This window comes from Hipposideros armiger, unplaced genomic scaffold (assembly GCF_001890085.2).
Source record: "Hipposideros armiger isolate ML-2016 unplaced genomic scaffold, ASM189008v1 scaffold_216, whole genome shotgun sequence".
NCBI lineage: Eukaryota > Metazoa > Chordata > Mammalia > Chiroptera > Hipposideridae > Hipposideros > Hipposideros armiger.
This window is the reverse complement of record NW_017731566.1, coordinates 2,123,384-2,139,000: the sequence shown is the minus strand read 5'-3', so window position 1 is coordinate 2,139,000 and position 15,617 is coordinate 2,123,384. Positions and strand designations below refer to the sequence as shown.

The following is a 15,617-nucleotide window of genomic DNA, read 5'->3' as shown; positions in this document are numbered from 1 at the left end:
ATCAGGCAGATTATATTGTATTTTCTACTGTAAAGAGCTTTTTCCGCTGAGGAATCACATTGAACATATACAATAAGTGGAAGATATTTTGCAGTTGAGACAACTAACATTTTCTACAACATGGCTGAGACTTTGTTCTTGAGACAATTCAACTTTCTAGCATTTCTTTTGAGGGAAACTCACCAATTTTATCAAAAGTGCAAGCTGGACCTGTCATCATCTTCTTCAGTGAAGAGCTTTTAACTTCCCTTATTTGGAAATGTCCATCTGTAAGTCGCCTCTGCAGTCTGGTCTCCTTGTTCTAGGCCTGACCTGGGCCGCCATGCTTCACCGGAGAAAATGGCTCCTGTTCTTTCGTCACTCTTCTTGGTTTGCTTCCCCACATCCCTTGTCCCAAAGGCCCTCTGGTCTCCTCTGATCTGTGCTTGATTCTCTCAGGCGGAAAAAAGATATGAAGTCCACTCCATCACCTGTCTTTCCCATCAGAATCTGTCTACAGCCTTTTTTTTTTTTTTTTTAAGATTTTATTGGGGAATTGGGGAAGGGGAACAGCGTTGGGGAATTGGGGGATGGGGAACAGACAAGTTGCTGCCCTTTTGTTCTTCAGTCTAGTTGTGGAGGACGTCGCTTCACTGGCCCATGTTGGTATTATCATTGTGCTCTTCCCAGGAGAGGCAGATCGGTCACCGGCTTTTGGATGGCCACTCACGGCGGCTCATGGCTGTTCACGCTGGTTGCCGGCCACTCATGGTAGCTTATGGCAGCCCACTGCAGCTCCATTGCAGCCTACGCCCTCGCCAGCTACTCACGGCAGCCCAGCTCCAGGTGGAGCTGTTGATCACCATCTTAGCTGTAGAGGGCGCAGCATCACTGGCCTTCATATGGGATCGGAACTGGGGCCCTGTTACTCACAGCTGGTGCTCCAAAGCCAACTCTTAACCAATGCGCCACACAGCCGGCCCTGTCTGCAGCTTTATTTTCCACGTCTTCCTTTGCTCTTATTTTTGAGGAAGAAAGGGCCCTCATGCTTGCCAAGACAAATCACTGTGTGCTGGATTACTACCTCCTTCCTGGATTTCAATTCACCCCCCCCCCGCCCCCCCTTCTCTTCTCTGTTTACAAAAGTGCTCAGATATGCCCATTCTTAAAAAAAAATACATAAAAATTACCTTTCCCTCATTCTCGTCACTCCCTGTGTCTATTCTTGTATCTCCTGCCTCCTTTTCTTGCCAGACGTCTTGGACTGGTAGGCTATAATCACTGCTTCAATGCCCACATATGTCTTCAGCTTTTGAAATCTGGCTTGTCTCCCCACCATCCTACTGAGAACTGTTCTCTAGAGTCACTACGTCTCTTGTTTGTCAAGCCCAGTGACTTTTTTTCTGTTCTAACTCCTGAGGCTGTAGAATCTGACATTGTCTATTACCATGTTCTTTACACTCACCACTCCCTGGGCTTCAAGAACCCCTTTTTCATCTTCTCTCTTTTTGACAATCGTTTTCTCCTCCTTAGGTAGTTTTTCTTTTCCTTTCCCACTCCTGTGGCTTCAATGGTAACTTCTACATAGAACTCTCTGAAGTTTATCTCCAGCTCCACACTATGAAATTGCAGACCAGCATTTCCCAGCTGGCTGCACATTTCCTCTTGAGCCCAGGATATCCACACACCTGAGGCAATAGTCAATATCTCCTCTTATCGAGTTCCTCTTTTGGGTTTCCTATTGTTAATCACACCACTATCATTCAGAGTTCTCTGACTTTTGAGTCTTTCTTCTGCCCCAGATTCAGTAACTGGCAAACTCGGAACATTCCACTGTCACCTTATTTCACTACTGTCTTCTCCTTTCCATTCCCACAGCTACTTTGGTTTTAGGTTTTGTCTCTTTTTTTAAAAAAATTTTTTATTAGCATTTATTTGATGTTGAATTTAGTCCCGGGCCATAAGTTTTTGTTTCTTCAGTTTCTTCTGGGAGATATTTTTCTTCTGTGCAACCTCCTTTTCTGATTTAGGAACAATCTGCTCTCTTTCAGTTAGGATCATCTCAGTGTGGCAGGGGGAGCTAATGGGTGGGTTAATCTGCCTGTGAACTCTAAGTTCTGCGCCGCCTCTTGGGAGCTTTACTCACTTGGATGTGCCCAGTGACCAGAGAATCTACATCTAAACCCTTAAGTTCAGCATTACTCTCTGCATTTTTAAGCCTGTGCAGTAAAAATTCTGCACTCTTTTTGGGCAACCGACCCGTCCAACCCCACTGTTTGGCCTGGGCACACCTCCCAAATCCACCATTGTAAGGACAGAATGGCACACATTACTTTTGTAATGTGACATCCTTTAGGTACTTGGTGGCTTTTTGGATTGATGGCTTGGGCAATTTCACGAGTGTTCTTAAAATGAACACGTAGATTTGAACCTCTTGATTTACATGATTTTGTGGGGTTCTCTGGGTCAAGCGCATAGCGAACTATTTTCTGAGGTCACCTCAGGCCGCTTTCGAGAAGAGCATGTTTTGTCTTTTAATGGGTTTTTCTGTCTCTGTTTCTAATTCTACCCTAGTTTGTCTCACAGACATTCCAGGTTAAGGTATAGCTCTGGCACTTTCCAGCTCAAAACTTAGTGATGTTTTTCAACTCTACTTGTAACTGAATTAAGTACAGATCCACAATTTGGCATTCAGCCCTACACAATAAGGCAGAAAAAAATAAAATAGAATTATATCTTGCACAAGTAGTTTGGGAAGCACTTAAAATAAAAGCCAAGAGAAATTAATTGTCAACAAATTATATTGTCCCTACAATTTAGTACAAGGATTCTAAGAAAAAGAAGTTAGAAGAAAAAAAACAAAACAAAAAACTGGATGCTTTTTTCCCAAATGAAATATTTCTGAGAACTCAAATATTTCTCAGAAACATGTGTAAGCACAAATCAGTTCTTTAACTGACAATGCTATCTGCTGTACTTGTTGACATTTTTTACTCAAATATGGTGCAATGGAAAAAAGATTTGAGAAATCAAGAGCTTCGTTTTCTAATTCCAAACCTAGATGATCTTTTGGTAAGTCATTAAAAATCTCTAGGCATTAGTTTCCACATTTGTAAGCTCTGGGGGCTAGGACTCTGTCAGTTCTTGGCTGCATACTTAGTCACCTGGGGAATGTGTTTCAAACATAGCCAGGCCCAGGATCTCCTCGGGATTGTTTCAGTAGGTCTGGGGTGGGGCCCAGATATGGATATTTTGAAAAAGCTCCTCTGGCAATTCTAATGTGTAGCTAGGGCTGAGAACCACTGGACTGTATCAAGTATCTTTTCAGCTTTAGCAGAGTCATTTTGGGATTTGCTCTTCCTTTCAATTACAAGAGAGTTTTCATTTGAATTAACTTAGCACATTCCACCTCATATTATAATTATGGTTATTTTTGTCTTGCCCTCTTTCCTAGGCTGCAGGTTCCTCAAACACAGGATGTCTTACTCATCTGTGTGTGCTGCTTGTTCTTGGCACATGGTACTTACTTTAGGTTTGTTGAATTGAGTAAAGAGTTAATAAGCCTTATTCAAATAATATCCCCTTCCCTTAACAAAATAAACTACAATTCAAACTAAACAAAAACACCTAATTTTCCAGTTCTTGTTAATTTGTGAGATGCTTTGCAGCTGAGATTCAGGAAGGGGAAGCTGAGGTACTTAGAAGCTCTTAAAATATTTTCAAAGTGAAATGTTGGTTGAACCATTGTTCTTACATAATAACGTGGCGTTTAATTTTATCTACAACCGTGTTAATTATATGTTTGAGAATGTGTGTGACGTTTTGTAGGCAAATGACTGTTGCAGTTTAAACTCAATTTATCGAGGAGTCTGAGCAAATAATAATATTCCTCTGGAAAGATGAGGGTTATTGAAAATCTATCACAGGAATGGCTGTGAGGATGAAATATACTGGTGATTACAAAAGAGGCCGTTGGTGAGGAAGCAATGTAAGATATTATTCTTTGGTGCCCATAGTGAAGCTGTACACACACTTGTGCCTTATTTATGCAAAGAGACTCAGAATAATACCATGAATAGTTTTACTTAACAGTCCCCACCCAAATTTAAAAAATCCTATTGAAGTGAGTAACACAGTCTTCCTATTCAAGTTGAGGTGTCCAGTACAACTGCTAAATGCCCTTTGACAGCGCTATAGTTCTTCAACAGATAACTTTTAAAGAGGTTTACAAGTTTTAAAGAGTTGCTCTGTTTTATGGTCTTTCAAATTCTTGAAATAGAATCTGAAGTATGAAAAATGCAAGGCAAAGCTCTCCAGCTGGAAAAATTTGACACACTTATGGGGTTTTAACAAATGGCTAAATAACTTAAGACTCTTTGGCTGTATTTACAGAAATAAAGGAAATACACAAAATACGTCACCATTTAACATATTTTCTTTATAACTTGGGCTCTGGGAACTTGCCCCGCAGTATTTTTTTCATGGCTGTAATGTATTCTCTGCCTTAAATTTACAATTTACAGGAAAGGCAACCACAAGAAAGTTGAGTTTATCAAAAATTAGAGCTACGAAGTAGAACAGAGCTTTTCTTAAAAAAAAATTTTTTTTTGAGGTAATGGCATACAACTCCATGGCTTTGCATCATGCATATACCTACGTAGACACGTAATATATATTATATACACCCACACCGCCTCGAAGGTAAAAAATAGACATTGTAAAAAACAGACATAAAAAAACGATCACAATCAACTTAAACATTTATCTTCCCTGGTGTCTTATAAAGAGTTGGAAACTGTGTAAGAAAAAGTGAAGCAGAATCTGCTACTAAGTGGTCACTTGGGAGACATGAGACTTGGGGGCTGGTTTATGAGTCTGGCGCCTCTGCTGCAGAGGAGGCAAAGTGGGTTGCACCGCGGCGCGAGGACGCCCTCGGGGCCGCGCGGTCTGCGTGCCTCTGGCCTGCACGCAGCGCCGCCCTGTCACCTCCCAGCGTCCCCGGCAGGCAGGCTGCCGAGGGTCCACGGCCCAGGATCGCCACCGCCTCACAATCAGGGCTGGGCGCCGTGACGTCACCTTTCCGCGGCCCGCCTACTGCTCCGGGAAAGAAGCGGCCGCCCATTGGCTGCGCCCCTGGCGGCCTCGGGGCCAATGATAGGGCGGCGAGCGGTGGGGTCCGGCCTTGACGTTGTGCAGCTCGCTGTGGAGTTTATTTGGCTCTGGAGCCCCTCGCCGCCGCCATTAGGAGCCCGCAGCGCCCGAGGACGCCCCCTTCCTCTGTTCCCCTCCCCCTCGGGGCCCCCTCGCCTCCGCGCCTGCTCTCTGCCCCTGTACCCCGGTCTCCGGCAGTCGGGAGCCGTGCGCGGCCCACGGAGACCATGTCCTGACTGAGGGGGGAGGGCGGAGGCGGCACGGAGGGAGGCGGAGAGGGGCCCGGCTCGGCTCGTCGCCGGGGGCTGCTCGGGGAGTTGCCGCTGCCGCCGGACGCCGAGCATCGGACTGGGAGGAGGAGCAGGAGCTGGAGGAGGAGCCGCCGCCGCCGCCAGGTAACCAGGCCCCGGGAGAGCGCCCCGCCGTAGGCCCCTCGCGGCCCCTGTGGCGGCCTGCCCGGCCCCTCGCTCCCTGGTGGCGCCCAGGCCGCTGGGTGTACTGGGCCGCCCGCCCGCGACCCCCGGGGCGGTGTCGTAGGCTAGAGGAGGCCAGGGAAGGGCAGGGGGCACGGTCTGCTGCCGCCGTGCTTTCATCTTGGGCTTGCCCGGGGCGGGTGCGGGTGCGGGTGCAGGCGCAGGCCCCGGGCTGTGGGAGGGTGGGTCCGCCCCGCTTGTTTACCGACCATCGATCACCCGCGGCTGGACTCGCCGCCTGCCCTGCCACCTCTCTTCCGCCAGATCCTCCCCTCCCCCATCTTTTCCTGCCACCTCCAAGGGGAGGGGGTGCGAGTGGGGATTCGCTCCCACTCGGTAGTAGGCCCTGAAAGACTCGGGTCCATCGCCACAAGTTGGTGCTGGTCTCCAAACTTGTATTGCGGTCTCCTGGCCGTTTCCTCTCCTCCCCTCCCACGGTAGCCTCAGTCGCTGCCATTTCTGTCGTAAGCAAATAAAGGGGTGTGGGACGGGTGACGGGGGCGCTGGAGGAGCTGCAACGAGCGCGAAGATTGACTCCCCCTTTCGCTCCCAATAACGACTGTGCTGTTCAGGTCCCAGTTATTTTCTCTGCCGTGGCTTGGTGTGGGTCATTTCACAGACAAAAGGGCCGTAATGAATACTTGCATTAAGCACAAGGGACGGGCAGTTTAGGTTCAGCCTGGAAGTTTGAACCGGCCCAGGATCTTTGAGATACGTTGGTGTTTTGCAACTCTCTTGCTGAAAATGTCTGAGTTTCAATCAGTTGATTTCCCTTTTCCATAACTTGGTAGGCTATCAGGATGAACGCCGTCCCCTCTACCCAATATTTTGGTCTGTTCGCTCAAAGTAAAACCTACGATGGTGTCAGTCAATTTAATGTACAAAAATATTGTTTTAGGAACACAATCGAAGAGAAATCTTTAGCTCTTGGATATGTTATATAATGAGTAGTTCTCCTGTTAGTGGCCCCTTTTTAGCTGACTTCTTTATCACTTGTGCGACCTCTAGGGTACCCCTGTTTGGATCAGACATGGATGACTCAATGTACAAACTAGAAGCCAGGGGAAACCGTAAGGAATTTTGATCTTGGCTTGTGCCAGTGGCCTTGGGGAAGTCATCTAAATTGAGAAATAAAGCTGGATCTCTTCCTGATTATATTTATTATTATTATTATTAACATGAGGTAATTATAAAGAAATTTAGACCCCTGCTCCCCCTTGATTTTTGGATCTTATGACAATATATGTAGTCAGCCACCTTATACTAAAATTTCATTGTTTTTATTGGGCTATTATGGAGACTAAGAGAACAATAATGACACGTTTTAATCTTTGGGGAGGATATTTGACTGTCAGGGGTTTCTGTTTCTGTTGATGTTTCAACACCTTTTATTGCTGCTTGAGAGCATTGAGACACCCGTTTATTTACTCAAAATGTGTTTGGGTTAGTATGATGAAGTCATTCATGGTGGTAGATTTTAAGCTGATGGCCTTGATCCTGCTCTGTACACTGATAAGGGTTATGGCATATCACATTTCAAGTCTGAGGATTTAACATAGTTTTGGAACTCACAATCTAGTTGTACAACATTTGAGGTAACCCCCCCCCCCCCCCCCCCGTGGTTGATACAGTGAGCGCTGTTCAACATACTTTATACTTACATTGCTTTTATAATATAAAGGAAACTTGAAATAAATGCGAGTTGCAAAAGTAGACCACTGTAACTTTTTATTTAACTTGGTTCACTGTTCTGTTTTGAGGACTGCTGCTCCCCGAATAATAAGCTCTTATACCTGGGCTTTGAACATAGGTTTCTCCCACTGATGTGGCGTTTTGTTTGGAATATTTGTGCTCTGCTTGGGCTTTGGTAAATAAGGTCTTGCACATTTTAACACTCTCACGTCCTCACATCACAGCATAAAGACTTGCAGAACACTGCTTATTACATGCAGAGTAAAGTTTAAGCTCCTTGGTGTGGTGGTCAAGTTTCTCTGTAATCGGGCCCTGATCCAGTCTTCAGACTTAACTCTTACTTCTTCCCTTTGTGAATCCTTAGTTTCAGCCAAACTAACTTGTTTGTTGTTCCTGTAAAGTGGCTCCTTTTGGCCTTTTTTTATGCCATTCTTTCTGTTTGAATCCTCTTCCGCTTGTATTCATGGATGTTCTTTACTCTGGCCCCAGTTGATTCCTGTCTCTTTAGAAGCCTTTTTGACGACTTCAACCAACCCCAATGGATCCATTCACTCCTCTCTCGTGCCGGACTGTTTTGTCTTCTTTTGTTTTTGTTTTTTCCTTAGCATATGCTAGCCTGGATTTCAGTTTGTCTCTTTATATCTTTATTCTGCTTCCCAATTCAATTTTTAAGACCTCTGAGAAATGATATGAACCCTAAATCCTTTATCTGTGGAGACCATATATTCAGCACTGAAAAGATGCATACATGGCCTGACGATGTATTTCTGGTTATAGAGGTATTACAGGATGTGCAGTTTGTACTCTTCTAAGTATTGGAGCTTCTGGGATTTTGTTGATTTATGTGAAAATATTTGAAATTACGGCTCTCTAAACTTTTTTTTTAATTATCAGCACAGTTCTCTTCCTATAGAGGATGCTCAACGTTTTGATCATGTCTTATTCTTGAAAAAAAGCAAGTACTGCAGTTCCATAGTTTACTTCAGATTTGAGTCTGTGGCAGTTAGCTTCCGTTTGAGTTTGGCGCTAGTGACACTAAGGGTGGTCATTCCGTATTGTATAGGTAACGTTTAGCATCACGGGAAGGAGAAAAGATCTCTGGTCTCAGTTTGCATCCTTAACCTTAAGATGTTGGCAGCCGGTGTCATTGATCATGAGGGATGCGACTCAGGAGAATGAGTGATTCACTGCTATCTGTCAGCACTGTTGGAGAGCACCAGGCAGCTGGTCCAGTGTTTTTGTGTACCAGGGGTGACACATGTAATTGTGGAGTCCACGGGTGGATGCTGGTGTAGTTGGAAAACAGGTGTGTATGTTTGTGTTGTGTGTGTGTGTGTGTGTGTGTGTGTGTGTGTGTGAGTAAAAGGCCTGGCATTTTATGGATGCAAATCTCATTGGTAAGCCATCTTGATTGCACCTATGTGGAAACTTGCCCTCTTCCACCAGTTGATCAAAATATTTTTCCCTTTGAAATAGACTGATTTTTAGAAAGTAGTTTACATAAAACATATTTTAAAGCTTCAGAAACCTTTTTAGCACATTTGAAGCTAAAATTAGCCCGTTTATAAGCTTTCCAGAAATACTAGGCAATTTTACAGAGGCCCATTGCATTTGTAAAAGGTACTGTCAGAATTATGCCAGTAGTTTCCGTACTGGAGAAATCCGGATCAGTTAGCATTCTTTGCTGTCTGGGAGGGTGGTATTTGGGTTAAGATGAAATTTTTGACAAGAGCCATCAGTTTGAATTTTAAAATGGAGGTTGGTCTGGTAAATTGAATATAAAGTTGATAATTTTTCAGCTGCCTAGTGAAATTGAACTTTTTAGTAATGAAAAAAACTAATTTTCTTTATTTTTATAGTTTTTATATTGAGAGTAACCACCCCACTCCCTCCTCAACCAACACATTACAATTGTGTTTTTCACCCTTTGGCAAGTCAGATTTTTATGAGGATTGAATTCATATAAATAAAAAATATCTGAATGGATAAGGCATTATTGGCAATCAATTGTGAATTGTGGGGAAGGGGACAAATTCTTTTTTACCCCTCCTGGTTCTTTTGGCTGACTGAATATAGGAGCCATATTGACAAGAGAAAATCAAATTTAATCTCCTAACAAACATGAGCGTCAGAGACCCCCCCCCCCACACACCAAATGCATAAGAGGTTCAGAGAAAGGGGAATTGAAGTATATAAGATATCCTGCGCTAGGGATGAGGTAAGATGCCTCGGGGGCTTCAAAAGGTCATTGCAGGATGATAAGAAGAGCAGACGGTTTAGTAAATAGAAGTTTGCCTTGCCCTATAGATGGGTCAAAAGAATTTATTTCTGATAATCTCTTATGGGCAAGGCCTCTAACTCAAATTCTTCTAGGTAGTTAAAAAGGTGGTGGTGGTGGGGGGGAGGGGTCAGAAGTTTCTCTTGAGCCTGAAGCTAAAATTGCCTTTTAGCTCAGAGTAAGCTGCATATCACTGAGGCACATCTTGGGGTGGCATGTTCTGGGCCCCCACAGTATCTTTCTATTTTTTCTTAATTGTTTTATAACAACTTTATTGAGGTTTATTTCATATATCATAAAATTCACCCTTTTAAAGTATATACTTCGTTGGTTTTTAGCCTATTTACGGAGTTGTGTGATCAGCACCACTGCCCCAAACATTTTCATCACCCCAAAAAGAGACCCTGTACCCATTAGCAGTCATTTTTTTCTCTGCCTCAGTTCCTGGCAACCACGAATCTACTTTCTATCTCTCTAGACTTGCCTATTCTGTACGTATCATACAAATCGAATCATATAATATATGACCTTTTATGTCTGGCTTCAGTCACTAAACATGTTTTCACGGATGATCCATGTTGTAGCATGTGTCAACACTGTGTTCCTTTTTATGGCTGAATAATGTTCCATTGTATATCTGTTCATTGATGGACATTTGGGTTGTTTCTACTTTTTGTCTATTATGAAACATGTTGCTATGAACTTTGGTGTACAAGTTTTTGTGTGGACATAAGTTTTCGTTTCTCTTGGATATATACCTAGGAGTGGAATTACTGGGTCATATGGTAACTCTCTGTTTAACCTTTAAGCAACTTAAGGCTGTTTTCCAAAGTGGTTGCATCATTTCACATTTCTACTGGCAGTGTATAAGGGTTCCATTTCTCTATACCCCACAACATTTGTTATTGCCTATCTTTATTATAACCATTCTAGTGAAGTGGCATCTCCTAGTTTTTATTTGCATTTCCCTAATGACTAATGGTATTGTGCATCTTTTCATGTTCCTCCTAGCCATTTGTATATCTTTTTTAGAGAAATGTCTCTTCTCATCCTTTCGCATTTTTCAGTTCGGTTTGTCATTTTACTGTTGAGTTGTAGGAGTTCTTTATCTATTCTGAATGCAAGTCAGATAAATGATTTGCAAATAGTTTCTCCTGTTTTGTGGGTTGTCTTTTCATTTTCTTGATGGTGGCCTTTGAAGCACAAAAGGTTTTAATTTTGATGTAGTCCAATTTATCTGTGTTTTCTTTTGTCACTTATGCTTTTGGTGTCATGTTTAAGAAGCCATTATCTAATCCAGGGTCAAGAAGATGCACATCTGTGTTTTCTTCTAAGAATTTTATAGTTTTAGCTCATATTTAGGTCAATAGTAATAAGTTTTATGTGTAGTATGAGGTAGGGGTCCAACATAATGCCATAACTCTTCTGCAGGTGGCTATCTGGTTGTTCTAGCACCATTTGCTGAAATTTACTTAGGTTTAACAATGTAATTGTTCTCAAGTATAAGTGGATTATTGAAAGATAGTATTTCCTGGATATATGAAGAAATTATCCTTATTTTGCAGATGGAGAAAAGGATCTCTAAATGTTGCACGTTTAGGGCAGCAATAAATTCAAACTTGTGATTGAAATTCTGAAGCTAGAACATTTTTAAACAAACCACTTCTAAATTTTTTTTTGCTTTTTTTGTTGGGATAGGTAATTTACGTTATTTTTTTGGTATTTAATGAAGCTAAGGTTTGCTTTTAGACAGAACTGTAGCAATCTGCAGAACTATTTTTGACTAATCTTTTTTTGGAGTACTATCCTTTGATACCAGTAGAACATTGAGTTGCTTTTAATTGACTAAGTGATTAGTGAGCAACTGTCACAAAGCAGACATTGGTTATACAGACATAAAAATGAATTTCTCACAGTTGATTGTTAGAAATAAACCATAATCCACTAAACTAAGTACCATGAAGTGGTAAAGAAGTGACTAAATTAATGTAACCCAAGATTAGGATATCAGGAAGAGCTTTATAGATGTGGGGACCTGTGAACTGGTCCTTGAAGGAGAGGGAGAGGAGGAGAGCATTCTGTGCGAGAGAGCAGTCTTATCCGTGAAGGCTTGGAGACATGCAGGTGACAGTGTTTCAGGACCAGGAGAGGGCGAGGGCGCGAATGGCTGAAGTATGCTGATGAGGCCGGAAAGGGACTCTTAGCACCTGGTTATGAGTGCCTTATTCCTTTTCTAGGCCCCATCCTCATTCCCCCCAGAGCTATTATTGTCAAGAAGCTGGAAATTAGAAAAGAGGGATCCTCTTCATTGAGGGTCATCTTTACAGATGGGGAGAGGGAAGAGCTCTGTGTGTGGGGGTGTGGGGGGGTGAGGGGATGGGGATGGAGGGGTGGTATGCTGGGGATATTTGTTGTATTACTAAGTTGAAAATCTGAAGGCATTGTTTTATAGAAATTCATTCAGCAAATTAAGTTAATAATTATTGGGTACCTACTGTGTGATCTGAGGTTGTAGGATTTTCAAAAAGTAGATTACAAAAAACACTGTTACAAAGGCTACTACTAAAGTTAAAACATTTGGTCATGACCTATTCAGTGTTAAGCATTTGAAAAAGCAACTATACTAGATGTGGAGATATCCCCATGGACAAGACAAAGTCTGTTACTTGTATTTACATTCTCGTGTGGAGAGACAGTCAAGTTGCAAATAAGAAAAAAAGTACCAGGTAGTGATAAGCGCTGTACAGATACTGAAAGTAGGGTGATGTGGTGGAGAATGACTTGAGTGGTCAGGGGAAATCTTCCTGAGGAGGTGATATTTGAACCTAGATCTCAGTGACAGCAGCTGGCCATGTGAAAATCTTAGGGAAAAAGCATCCTAGGCAGAGAAGGTTCCTAGTACAAAACTCAGTAAGGTGTAAATGAGCTTGCTGTATAAAGAACGGATGGAAACCCTCTTTTAAGTAAAGATTTGCAAGAAAGACGGGGGAATTTAAATTTTATCTTGGGTGGATTGGGAACCCATTACAGGATTTCAAATCCGTATGTTGTGACTTGGTTTACATTTCTAAAGGATCCATCTGGCTTCTGTATAAGGATGTGGAAGTACGTAATTTGTAAATTTTAAGGTTTATTGTGTGATGGGTGTGTGTGTGTATGTATATAAATATATTTTCCCCCAGAACTGTTTGAAAGTCAGTTGCAGAGTCATATCCCTTGATCCCTAAATATTTAGTGTGTATTTCTTAAAAACAAGGGCCTTCTCTTATACATAACCACAATACAATTATCAAAATCGAAATTAACATTGTATAATACTACTATGTAATTCTTAAGAATAAGTCTGCAAATCTTACTCAGATTTTTTCAGTTGTCCCATTAATTTTTTTTATAATGACAACAGAACATCTCAGATCATGTGTTGCAGTCTGTTACTATGTTTTTAATAAGTTCCTTTAATTGGAACAGTTAAGTCTTTCTTTTTCATGATATTGATGTTATTGAAGAATATAGGACTAGGGCTGGCCTAGTGGCGCAGTGGTTAAGAACTGGCTTGGGATGCCAGAGGGCCCCGGTTCAGATCCCACATATGAGGGCTAGTGACACTGCCCTCTACAGCTAAGATGCTGAACAACAGCTCAACCTGGAGCTGGGCTGCTGTGAGTTGCCGGCGACGGTGTAGGCTGCAGCCCCCGTGGCAGTGGGTTGCCACGGGCTACCGTATGTAGCCAGCAGCCAGCATGAGCGGCCAGCAGCCAGCGTGAGCGGCCAGCAGCCGCAGTGAGCTGCCGTCCAGAAGCCGGTGACTGATCTGCCTCGCCCGGGAAGAGCGCAATGATGGTGCCAACTTGGGCCAGTGAAGCTACGTCCTCCACAACTAGACTGAAGAACAAAACGACAGGAACTTGTCTGTTCCCCTTTACCCCCATTCCCCAGTACTGTTCCCATCCCCCAATTCCTCAATAAAAATCTTTAAAAAACAAAAAGAATATAGGACTAGTTATTTTGTAGAAAGTCTCTTAATATGATATGTCTGATGTTTTCTCATGATTAGAGTTAGGTTATGCACTTTTTGGCAAGAATACCACAGAAGTGATGTTGTGTTCTTAGTACAAATGCTGTGATTACTGGAGTGGTTAATTTGGATTGCTTGGTTAAGGTACTGTCTACCAGGCTTTGTAACATACCAGTTACTGTTGAGGGGACATATTTTGGAAACTATTTAAATAGCCCATCAATCCTCACTAGTTTTAATATCCATCGATGACTGTTTTCTGAATCTGTTGTGAAGATTGCCAAATGGTGATTTTTCTAATTCAGTTATTCTTTTTGCATTTATTAGTTGGATTTCTATTGTAAAGAAGAGTTTTCTCCTATTCGTGTTTATCTACACCTTTGTAGACATAGGTGTTTATGGATTTTACTCAATGCTTTAAAATCCTTGACTGTTATTATTTTTGTGGATGCCAAGTCGATCTAGAGTTAGCCAGTGGGAGCCCTTCATGTTGAGCAGTTTAGGTTCACAGCAAAATGGAGCAGAAAGTACAGAGTACTCTTGTCTCCCTGCCCCACACATACATAACCTCTCCCCCTGTCAACATCCTGCAACAGAGTGGCACATTAATTACAGGTGATGAGTCTGCCATGGCACATCTTATCAGCCAGAGTCCATAGTTACCATATTTCCCCATGTATAAGACGCACCCCTTTTCGAAAAATTTGGGGTTTGAAAACTGGGTGTGTCTTATACAGTGGTTGTAAATTTTTTTTACTTGCATTTCCCGCAAGTGATGAGGAGGTGTATGAATTTTATGATGAATAAAACTTGAGTTCAATAACTTTATGTAATACATTTTTTTCAAATTTTGGGCCCCCAAATGAAGGTGGTCTTATACATGGGGAGCGTCTTATACATGGGGAAATACGGAACATTAACTCTTGGTGTTCATTGTATGGGTTTTGACAAATGTATTACAGGCACTCACCATTGTAATGTCATACAGATTAGTTTCACTGCCCTAAAAATCCTCCGTGCTCTGCCTGTTCATTCTTCCCTCCCATCAACCCTGGCATCCACCGATCTTTTTATTGTCTCTGTAGTTTTGCCTTTTCCAGAATGTCATATAGTTGGAATCATACAGTATGTAGCCTTTTCAGATTGGCTTCCTTCACTTAGTAATGTACATTTAAGGTTCCTCCATGTCTTCATAGTTTATTTTTAATTTTTTTAGTTTATTTCTTTTTTAGTGCCAAATAATATTTTATTGTCTGATGGACCAGTTTATCCATTCACCTACTGAAGGACATTGTGGTTGCTTGCTAGTTTGGCAATTATGAATAAAGCCGCTGTAAACATCCGTGTACAGGCTTTTGTTTGGACATAAGTTTTCAACTCCGTTGGGTAAATACCAAGGTGCACAATTGTTGGATCTTGTGGTAAGAACATGTTTAGTTTTTAAGAAACTGCCAAACTCTCGCTGTACCATTTGCGTTCCCATCAGCAGTGAGTCAGAGTACCTGCTCCACATCCTTGTCTGCATTTGGTGGTGTCAGTGTTCTGGGTTTTGGCCAGTCTAGTAGGTGTGTGGTGGTATCTCATTGCTGTTTTAATTTGCAATTACCTGCCGACATTGGATGTTGAGCGTTTTTCATTCGCTTGTTTGCCATCTGTATAACTTCCTTGGTGAGATGTCCATTCAGGTCTAGGTCTTTTGCCCATGTTTTAATTGGGTTGTTTGTTTTCTTATTGTTGAGTTTTAAGAGTTCTTTGCATATTTTGGATAACAGGTTTTTAAAAAAATTTTTTTATTATTTTTTTATTGGGGTTTTGGGGTGATGGGAACAGTGCTGGGGAATTGGGGGAAGGGGAACAGACAAGTTGCAGTCGTTTTGGTCTTCAGTCTAGTTGTGGAGGATGTTGCTTCACTGGCCCAAGTTGGCACCATCATTGCGCTCTTCTCGGGCGAGGCAGATCAGTTGCTGGCTTCTGGACGGCTGCTCACTGCGGCTGCTGGCTGCTCACGCTGGCTGCTGGCTACACACGG

The 15,617-nt window shown here is 42.4% G+C and overlaps 1 protein-coding gene across 1 annotated transcript in view; it reads left to right on the top strand.

Moving 5' to 3' along the window:
* Positions 1 to 5,123: 5,123 nt before the first annotated feature.
* ZRANB1 (zinc finger RANBP2-type containing 1) overlaps positions 5,124 to 15,617 on the top strand; it is a 55,782-nt gene continuing 45,288 nt past the window's right edge. The window contains exon 1 of the mRNA XM_019654201.1: positions 5,124 to 5,525. The gene's annotated coding sequence lies outside the window, so the exon portion shown is untranslated. The remainder of the gene's footprint in view (positions 5,526 to 15,617) is intronic.